The sequence below is a fragment of the Solea solea genome, chromosome 20, assembly GCF_958295425.1.
Source record: "Solea solea chromosome 20, fSolSol10.1, whole genome shotgun sequence".
NCBI lineage: Eukaryota > Metazoa > Chordata > Actinopteri > Pleuronectiformes > Soleidae > Solea > Solea solea.
The window spans coordinates 10,132,474-10,143,800 of NC_081153.1; positions in this window are offsets into that span (position 1 = coordinate 10,132,474).

An 11,327-nucleotide genomic window follows, 5' to 3' on the forward strand; every position below is an offset into this window, starting at 1 on the left:
CCTTGCATCTACCAGGATTATGTGGTGTATTTACAAAGACATAAGGGACACAGAAATAAATAATACATTAAAATAATCTGAAATTAAGTATTTAGTATTCTCTTTAAACTTCTCACAGGAAATGTATGTGGTTCTTGATAAGATGGAAATTAGGTGGGTTCAATTTGATCATGGTCAGGTTAAGGCTGAATGTTTGTGTGTGAGTGAGGCATCTAGTGTTTCATTTTAAGGTACACATGCAGCATCAACACCTTTTCAAAGGTAATTCCATCTACAGATGTATGTGTGAGATATATATATATATATATATATATATATATATATATATATATATATATATATATAAACGGAATTTAATTTATTTTATGCTTTGTTAGCATTTGTAGTCCGAATGAATTTCACCTTTGTCAGTCAATTTTTAAAATGATAAATTGGACACTCCAAATTGACTGTAGGTGTGAGTGTGAATGGTTTTTAAAGTAATTTTTAAAATGTGTACTTTTACTTAAGTATATTTTATAAAGTATGTTTTTATTGGAAGTATTGTAATTGCTACAGTTTAAAACACATCTGTCACTGAGTACAAAAAATGTTGGCCTGAATAAAAAGAAAATCCTGCTCCGGAAACTGGCAGTGAATGAGCACAAGGATGGAGACCGACAAGTCAGAGACCAGCAGTGCAGACCCAGCTGAAAGTGAATCCCAGCCAGATTATGCTGAAGTTGAAGTGGAAGGTAGTGAAGTTCACCCATGGCCATATTTAAGTGACCACTTTGGCTTCAAGAGCAAGAAAGGCAACAGCTTCATTATGCAGTGTAAGGTGTGTTTGCCCAAAGTGACTGAACTGGCTTATAAAAACAGTTTATGTGTATAGGAGCCTTTCTCAAAATAGGCAAAAACACATTTTTGCATGCTTATGTTGTTTGGCTCTGGTATCAAGCTCCAATTAGCTGCATTTTTGTGCGATTTTGGATACATTACCATATTATGACTTTTAGGTGTTATTTTGGACGACATACTATACTAGGACTTTTTTGACCGATTTTGGACCACACTATGACTTTTTTGGGCAATTTTGGAAGGCATACTATACTATGAACTGTCCAGGGTGTACCCCGCTTATCGCCCGATGTAGCTGAGATTGGCACAGCACCCCCCGCGACCCTCTGGTGGAGGATAAAGCGGTAGATGATGACTGACTGACTGACTATACTATGACTTTTTTGACCGATTTTGGACGACATACTGTACTATGACTTTTTTGACTGATTTTGGGCTATTTTGGACGATATACTATACTTGACTTTTTTGACCGATTTTGGACGACATATTATACTATGACTTTTTTGACCGATTTTGGACGACATACTATACTATGAGGGCCACACAGTGGTGTAGTGGTTAGCACTCTTGCCTTGCAGCGAGAAGACCCGGGTTCGAGCCCCGGTTGGAACAAGGGCCTTTCTGCATGGAGTTTGCATGTTCTCCCCGTGTGTGCGTGGGTTCTCTCCGGGTACTACAACTTCCTCCCACAGTCCAAAAACATGCAATGTGGGGATAGGTAAATTGGACACTCCAAATTGACCATAGGAGTGAGTGTGAGAGTGAATGGTTGTTTGTCTCTATCTGTGTGTGGCCCTGCGATGGACTGGCGAACTGTCCAGGGTGTACCCCGCCTATCACCCGATGTAGCTGAGATTGGCACCCCCCGCGACCCTCTGTCAGAGGCTAAAGCGGTAGATGATGACTGACTGACTGACTATACTATGACTTTTTTGACTGATTTTCGACCACATACTATACTATGACTTTTTTGACGGATTTTGGGCAATTTTGGACGACATACTATACTATGACTTTTTTGACCGATTTTGGATGACATACTATACTATTACCTTTTTGACTGATTTTGGACGACATACTATACTATGAGTTTTTTTACCTATTTTGGACGACATACTATACTATGACTTTTTTGACCGATTTAGAACGACATAGTATACTATGACCTTTTTGACCAATTTTGGACGACATACTATACAATGACTTTTTTGACCGATTTTGGACGACATACTATACTATGACGTTTTTGACTGATTTTGGACGACATACTATACTATGACGTTTTTGACCGATTTTGGACGACATACTATACTATGACCTTTTTGACTGATTTTGGACGACATACTATACTATGACTTTTTTGACCGATTTTGAACGACATACTATACTATGACTTTTTTGACAGATTTTGGGCAATTTTGGACGACATACTATACTATGACTTTTTTGACTGATTTTGGGCAATTTTGAACGACATACTACACTATGACCTTTTTGCCGAATTTTTGACGACATACTATACTATGACTTTTTTGACGAATTTTTAAAGACATACTATACTATGACTTTTTTGACCGATTTTGGACGACATACTATACTATGACTTTTTTGACTGATTTTGGATGACATACTATACTATGACTTTTGGACGAATTTTTAAAGACATACTATACTATGACTTTTTTGACCGATTTTGGACGACATACTATACTATGACCTTTTTGACTGATTTTGGACGACATACTATACTATGACTTTTTTGACCGATTTTGAACGACATACTATACTATGACCTTTTTGACTGATTTTGGACGACATACTATACTATGAGTTTTTTTACCTATTTTGGACGACATACTATACTATGACTTTTTTGACCGATTTAGAACGACATAGTGTACTATGACCTTTTTGACCGATTTTGGACGACATACTATACTATGACTTTTATGACCGATTTTGGACGACATACTATACTATGACTTTTTTGACCGATTTTGGACGACATACTATACTATGACTTTTTTGACTGATTTTGGACGACATATTATACTATGACTTTTTTGACTGATTTTGGACGACATACTATACTATGAGTTTTTTGACGGATTTTGGGCAAATTTGGACGACATACCATACTATGACTTTTTTGACTGATTTTCGACCACATACTATACTATGACTTTTTTGACGGATTTTGGGCAATTTTGGACGACATACTATACTATGACTTTTTTGGCCGATTTTGGATGACATACTATACTATGACTTTCTTGACGAATTTTTGACGACATACTATACCACGACTTTTTTGACCGATTTTGGACGACATACTATACTATGACGTTTTTGACCGATTTTGGACGACATACTATAATATGACCTTTTTGACTGATTTTGGAAGACATACTATACTATGACGTTTTTGACCGAATTTGGACGACATACTATACTCTGACTTTTTTGACCAATTTTGGACGACATACTATACTACGACTTTTTTGACCGATTTTGGACGACATACTACGACTTTTTTGACTGATTTTGGACGACATACTATACCATGACTTTTTTGACCGATTTTGGACGACATACTATACTATGACTTTTTTGGCTGATTTTGGACGACGTACTATACTATGACTTTTTTGACTGATTTTGGGCAATTATGGACGATACAATACTATACTATGACCTTTTTGACTGATTTTGGACGACATACTATACTATGACTTTTTTGACCGATTTTGGGCAATTTTTAAAGACATACTATACTATGACTTTTTTGACCGATTTTGGACGACATACTATACTATGACCTTTTTGACTGATTTTGGACGACATACTATACTATGACGTTTTTGACCGAATTTGGACGACATACTATACTCTGACTTTTTTGACCAATTTTGGACGACATACTATACATGACTTTTTTGACCGATTTTGGACGACATACTATGACTTTTTTGACTGATTTTGGACGACATACTATACCATGACTTTTTTGACCGATTTTGGACGACATACTATACTATGACTTTTTTGGCTGATTTTGGACGACGTACTATACTATGACTTTTTTGACTGATTTTGGGCAATTATGGACGATACAATACTATACTATGACCTTTTTGACTGATTTTGGACGACATACTATACTATGACTTTTTTGACCGATTTTGGGCAATTTTTAAAGACATACTATACTATGACTTTTTTGACCTATTTTGGACGACATACTATACTATGACTTTTTTGACCGATTTTGAACGACATACTATACTATGACCTTTTTGACTGATTTTGGACGACATACTATACTATGAGTTTTTTGACCGATTTTGGACGACATACTATACTATGACTTTTTTGACCGATTTAGAACGACATAGTATACTATGACCTTTTTGACCGATTTTGGACGACATACTATGACTTATTTGACCGATTTTGGGCAATTATGGACGATATACTATACTATGACCTTTTTGACTGATTTTGGATGACATACTATACTATGACTTTTTTGACCGATTTTGGGCAATTTTGGACGACATACTATACTATGACTTTTTTGACCAATTTTGGACGACATACTATACTATGACTTTTTTTTAAATATTGGTTGTTGTGTATCTACGAAAGCTACATAGCTATTTCTACAATTTGGCCTAGCAGTCTATGCCTAAGTCGTTTCTAGCTGCCAGCTTCCCCACGGGGCAAGGGTTCAAGTCCCACCCCGACGACAAATATTACGGTTCTGGTGTAACTTTGGACGACATACTATACTATGACTTTTTTGGACGACATTCTATATTATGACTTTTATGATCGATTTTGGACCACATACTATACTATGACTTTTTTGACTGATTTTGGACGGCATACTATTCTATGACTTTTTTGACTGATTTTGGGCAATTATGGACAACATACTATATACTATGACCTTTTTGACTGATTTTGGACGACATACTATACTATGACTTTTTTGACCGATTTTGAACGACATACTATACTATGACCTTTTTGACTGATTTTGGACGACATAGTGTACTATGAGTTTTTTTACCTATTTTGGACGACATACTATACTATGACTTTTTTGACCGATTTAGAACGACATAGTGTACTATGACCTTTTTGACCGATTTTGGACGACATACTATACTATGACTTTTATGACCGATTTTGGACGACATACTATACTATGACTTTTTTGACCGATTTTGGACGACATACTATACTATGACTTTTTTGACTGATTTTGGACGACATATTATACTATGACTTTTTTGACTGATTTTGGACGACATACTATACTATGACTTTTTTGACGGATTTTGGGCAAATTTGGACGACATACCATACTATGACTTTTTTGACTGATTTTCGACCACATACTATACTATGACTTTTTTGACGGATTTTGGGCAATTTTGGACGACATACTATACCACGACTTTTTTGACCGATTTTGGACGACATACTATACTATGACGTTTTTGACCGAATTTGGACGACATACTATAATATGACCTTTTTGACTGATTTTGGAAGACATACTATACTATGACGTTTTTGACCGAATTTGGACGACATACTATACTCTGACTTTTTTGACCAATTTTGGACGACATACTATACTACGACTTTTTTGACCGATTTTGGACGACATACTATGACTTTTTTGACTGATTTTGGAAGACATACTATACCATGACTTTTTTGACCGATTTTGGACGACATACTATACTATGACTTTTTTGGCTGATTTTGGACGACGTACTATACTATGACTTTTTTGACTGATTTTGGGCAATTATGGACGATACAATACTATACTATGACCTTTTTGACTGATTTTGGACGACATACTATACTATGACTTTTTTGACCGATTTTGGGCAATTTTTAAAGACATACTATACTATGACTTTTTTGACCGATTTTGGACGACATACTATACTATGACCTTTTTGACTGATTTTGGACGACATACTATACTACGACTTTTTTGACCTATTTTGGACGACATACTATACTATGACTTTTTTGACCGATTTTGAACAACATACTATACTATGACCTTTTTGACTGATTTTGGACGACATACTATGACTTATTTGACCGATTTTGGGCAATTATGGACGACATACTATACTATGACCTTTTTGACTGATTTTGGATGACATACTATACTATGACTTTTTTGACCGATTTTGGGCAATTTTGGACGACATACTATACTATGACCTTTTTGACTGATTTTGGACGACATACTATACTATGACTTTTTTGACCGATTTTGGGCAATTTTGGACGACATACTATACTATGACTTTTTTGACCAATTTTGGACGACATACTATACTATGACTTTTTTTTAAATATTGGTTGTTGTGTATCTACGAAAGCTACATAGCTATTTCTACAATTTGGCCTAGCGGTCTATGCCTAAGTCGTTTCTAGCTGCCAGCTTCCCCACGGGGCAAGGGTTCAAGTCCCACCCCGACGACAAATATCACGGTTCTGGTGTAACTTTGGACGACATACTATACTATGACTTTATTGGACGACGTTCTATATTATGACTTTTATGATCGATTTTGGACCACATACTATACTATGACTTTTTTGACTGATTTTGGACGGCATACTATTCTATGACTTTTTTGACTGATTTTGGACGACATACTATACTATGACTTTTTTGACCTATTTTGGACGACATACTATACTATGAGGGCCACACGGTGGTGTAGTGGTTAGCACTCACGCCTTGCAGCGAGAAGACCCGGGTTCGAGCCCCGGTTGGAACAAGGGCCTTTCTGCATGGAGTTTGCATGTTCTCCCCGTGTGTGCGTGGGTTCTCTCCGGGTACTCCGGCTTCCTCCCACAGTCCAAAAACATGCAATGTGGGGATAGGTAAATTGGACACTCCAAATTGACCATAGGAGTGAGTGTGAGAGTGAATGGTTGTTTGTCTCTATCTGTGTGTGGCCCTGCGATGGACTGGCGAACTGTCCAGGGTGTACCCCGCCTATCGCCCGATGTAGCTGAGATTGGCACAGCGACCCCCGCGACCCTCTGGCAGAGGATAAAGCGGTAGATACTGACTGACTATACTATGACTTTTTTGACCGATTTTGAACGACATACTATACTATGACTTTTTTGACCGATTTTGGACGACATACTATACTATGACTTTTTTGACCGATTTAGAACGACATAGTATACTATGACCTTTTTGACGGATTTTGGACGACATACTATGACTTATTTGACCGATTTTGGACCACATACTATACTATGACTTTTCTGACCGATTTTGGACCACATACTATACTAGGCCTTTTTTGACTGATTTTGGACCACATACTATACTTTGACTTTTTAGACCGTTTCTGGACCACATACTATACTATGACTTTTTTGACCGATTTTGGACGACATACTATACTATGACTTTTTTGACCTATTTTGGACGACATACTATACTATGACTTTTTTGACCGATTTTGAACGACATACTATACTATGACCTTTTTGACTGATTTTGGACGACATACTATACTATGAGTTTTTTGACCGATTTTGGACTACATACTATACTATGACTTTTTTGACCGATTTAGAACGACATAGTATACTATGACCTTTTTGACCGATTTTGGACGACATACTATGACTTATTTGACCGATTTTGGGCAATTATGGACGACATACTATACTATGACCTTTTTGACTGATTTTGGACGACATACTATACTATGACTTTTTTGACCGATTTTGGGCAATTTTGGACGACATACTACACTATGACCTTTTTGCCGAATTTTTGACGACATACTATACTATGACTTTTTTGACGAATTTTTAAAGACATACTATACTATGACCTTTTTGACTGATTTTGGACGACATACTATACTATGACTTTTTTGACTGATTTTGGGCAATTTTGAACGACATACTACACTATGACCTTTTTGCCGAATTTTTGACGACATACTATACTATGACTTTTTTGACGAATTTTTAAAGACATACTATACTATGACTTTTTTGACCGATTTTGGACGACATACTATACTATGACCTTTTTGACTGATTTTGGACGACATACTATACTATGACTTTTTTGACCTATTTTGGACGACATACTATACTATGACCTTTTTGACTGATTTTGGACGACATACTATACTATGAGTTTTTTGACCAATTTTGGACGACATACTATACTATGACTTTTTTGACTGATTTTGGACGACATACTATACTATGACTTTTCTGACTAATTTTGGACGACATACTATACTATGACTTTTTTGACCGATTTTGAACGACATACTATACTATGACTTTTTGACTGATTTTGAACGACATACTATACTATGACTTTTTTGACAGATTTTGGACAACATACTATACTATGACTTTTTTGACTGATTTTGGACGACATACTATACTATGACTTTTTTGACTAATTTTGGACGACATACTATACTATGACTTTTTTGACCGATTTTGAACGACATACTATACTATGACTTTTTGACTGATTTTGGACGACATACTATACTATGACCTTTTTGACCGATTTTGGATGACATACTATACTATGACTTTTTGACTGATTTTGGACGACATACTATTCTATGACTTTTTTGACTGATTTTGGGCAATTATGGACGACATACTATACTATGACCTTTTTGACTGATTTTGGACGACATACTATACTATGACTTTTTTGACCGATTTTGGGCAACTTTGGACGACATACTATACTATGACTTTTTTGACTGATTTTGGTCAATTTTGAACGACATACTATACTATGACCTTTTTGCCGAATTTTTGACGACATACTATACTATGACTTTTTTGACCGATTTAGGACGACATACTATATACTATGACCTTTTTGACCGATTTAGGACGACATACTATATACTATGACCTTTTTGACTGATTTTGGACGACATACTATACTATGACTTTTTTGACCTATTTTGGAAGACATACTATACTATGACTTTTTTGACCGATTTTGAACGACATACTATACTATGACCTTTTTGACTGATTTTGGACGACATACTATACTATGAGTTTTTTGACCTATTTTGGAGGACATACTATACTATGACTTTTTTGACCGATTTAGAACGACATAGTATACTATGACCTTTTTGACCGATTTTGGACGACATACTATACTAGGCCTTTTTTGACTGATTTTGGACCACATACTATACTTTGACTTTTTAGACCGTTTCTGGACCACATACTATACTATGACTTTTTTGACCGATTTTGGACGACATACTATACTATGACTTTTTTGACCTATTTTGGACGACATACTATACTATGACTTTTTTGACCGATTTAGAACGACATAGTATACTATGACCTTTTTGACCGATTTTGGACGACATACTATGACTTATTTGACCGATTTTGGGCAATTATGGACGACATACTATACTATGACCTTTTTGACTGATTTTGGACGACATACTATACTGTGACTTTTTTGACCGATTTTGGGCAATTTTGGACGACATACTATACTATGACTTTTTTGACTTTTTTGACTAATTTTGGACGACATACTATACTATGACTTTTTTGACCGATTTTGAACGACATACTATACTATGACTTTTTGACTGATTTTGAACGACATACTATACTATGACTTTTTTGACAGATTTTGGACAACATACTATACTATGACTTTTTTGACTGATTTTGGACGACATACTATACTATGACTTTTTTGACTAATTTTGGACGACATACTATACTATGACTTTTTTGACCGATTTTGAACGACATACTATACTATGACTTTTTGACTGATTTTGGACGACATACTATACTATGACCTTTTTGACCGATTTTGGATGACATACTATACTATGACTTTTTGACTGATTTTGGACGACATACTATACTATAACTTTTTTGACCAATTTTGGACGACATACTATACTATGACTTTTTTTTAAATATTGGTTGTTGTGTATCTACGAAAGCTACATAGCTATTTCTACAATTTGGCCTAGCGGTCTATGCCTAAGTTGTTTCTAGCTGCCAGCTTCCCCACGGGGCAAAGGTTCAAGTCCCACCCCGACGACAAATATCACGGTTCTGGTGTAACTTTGGACGACATACTATACTATGACTTTTTTGGACGACATTCTATATTATGACTTTTATGATCGATTTTGGACCACATACTATACTATGACTTTTTTGACTGATTTTGGACGGCTTACTATTCTATGACTTTTTTGACTGATTTTGGGCAATTATGGACGACATACTATACTATGACCTTTTTGACTGATTTTGGACGACATACTATACTATGACTTTTTTGACCGATTTTGGGCAACTTTGGACGACATACTATACTATGACTTTTTTGACTGATTTTGGTCAATTTTGAACGACATACTATACTATGACCTTTTTGCCGAATTTTTGACGACATACTATACTATGACTTTTTTGACCGATTTAGGACGACATACTATATACTATGACCTTTTTGACCGATTTAGGACGACATACTATATACTATGACCTTTTTGACTGATTTTGGACGACATACTATACTATGACTTTTTTGACCTATTTTGGAAGACATACTATACTATGACTTTTTTGACCGATTTTGAACGACATACTATACTATGACCTTTTTGACTGATTTTGGACGACATACTATACTATGAGTTTTTTGACCTATTTTGGAGGACATACTATACTATGACTTTTTTGACCGATTTAGAACGACATAGTATACTATGACCTTTTTGACCGATTTTGGACGACATACTATACTAGGCCTTTTTTGACTGATTTTGGACCACATACTATACTTTGACTTTTTAGACCGTTTCTGGACCACATACTATACTATGACTTTTTTGACCGATTTTGGACGACATACTATACTATGACTTTTTTGACCTATTTTGGACGACATACTATACTATGACTTTTTTGACCGATTTAGAACGACATAGTATACTATGACCTTTTTGACCGATTTTGGACGACATACTATGACTTATTTGACCGATTTTGGGCAATTATGGACGACATACTATACTATGACCTTTTTGACTGATTTTGGACGACATACTATACTGTGACTTTTTTGACCGATTTTGGGCAATTTTGGACGACATACTATACTATGACTTTTTTGACTGATTTTGGGCAAATTTGAACGACATACTACACTATGACCTTTTTGCCGAATTTTTGACGACATACTATACTATGACTTTTTTGACGAATTTTTAAAGACATACTATACTATGACTTTTTTGACCGATTTTGGACGACATACTATACTATGACCTTTTTGACTGATTTTGGACGACATACTATACTATGACTTTTTTGACCTATTTTGGACGACATACTATACCATGACTTTTTTGACC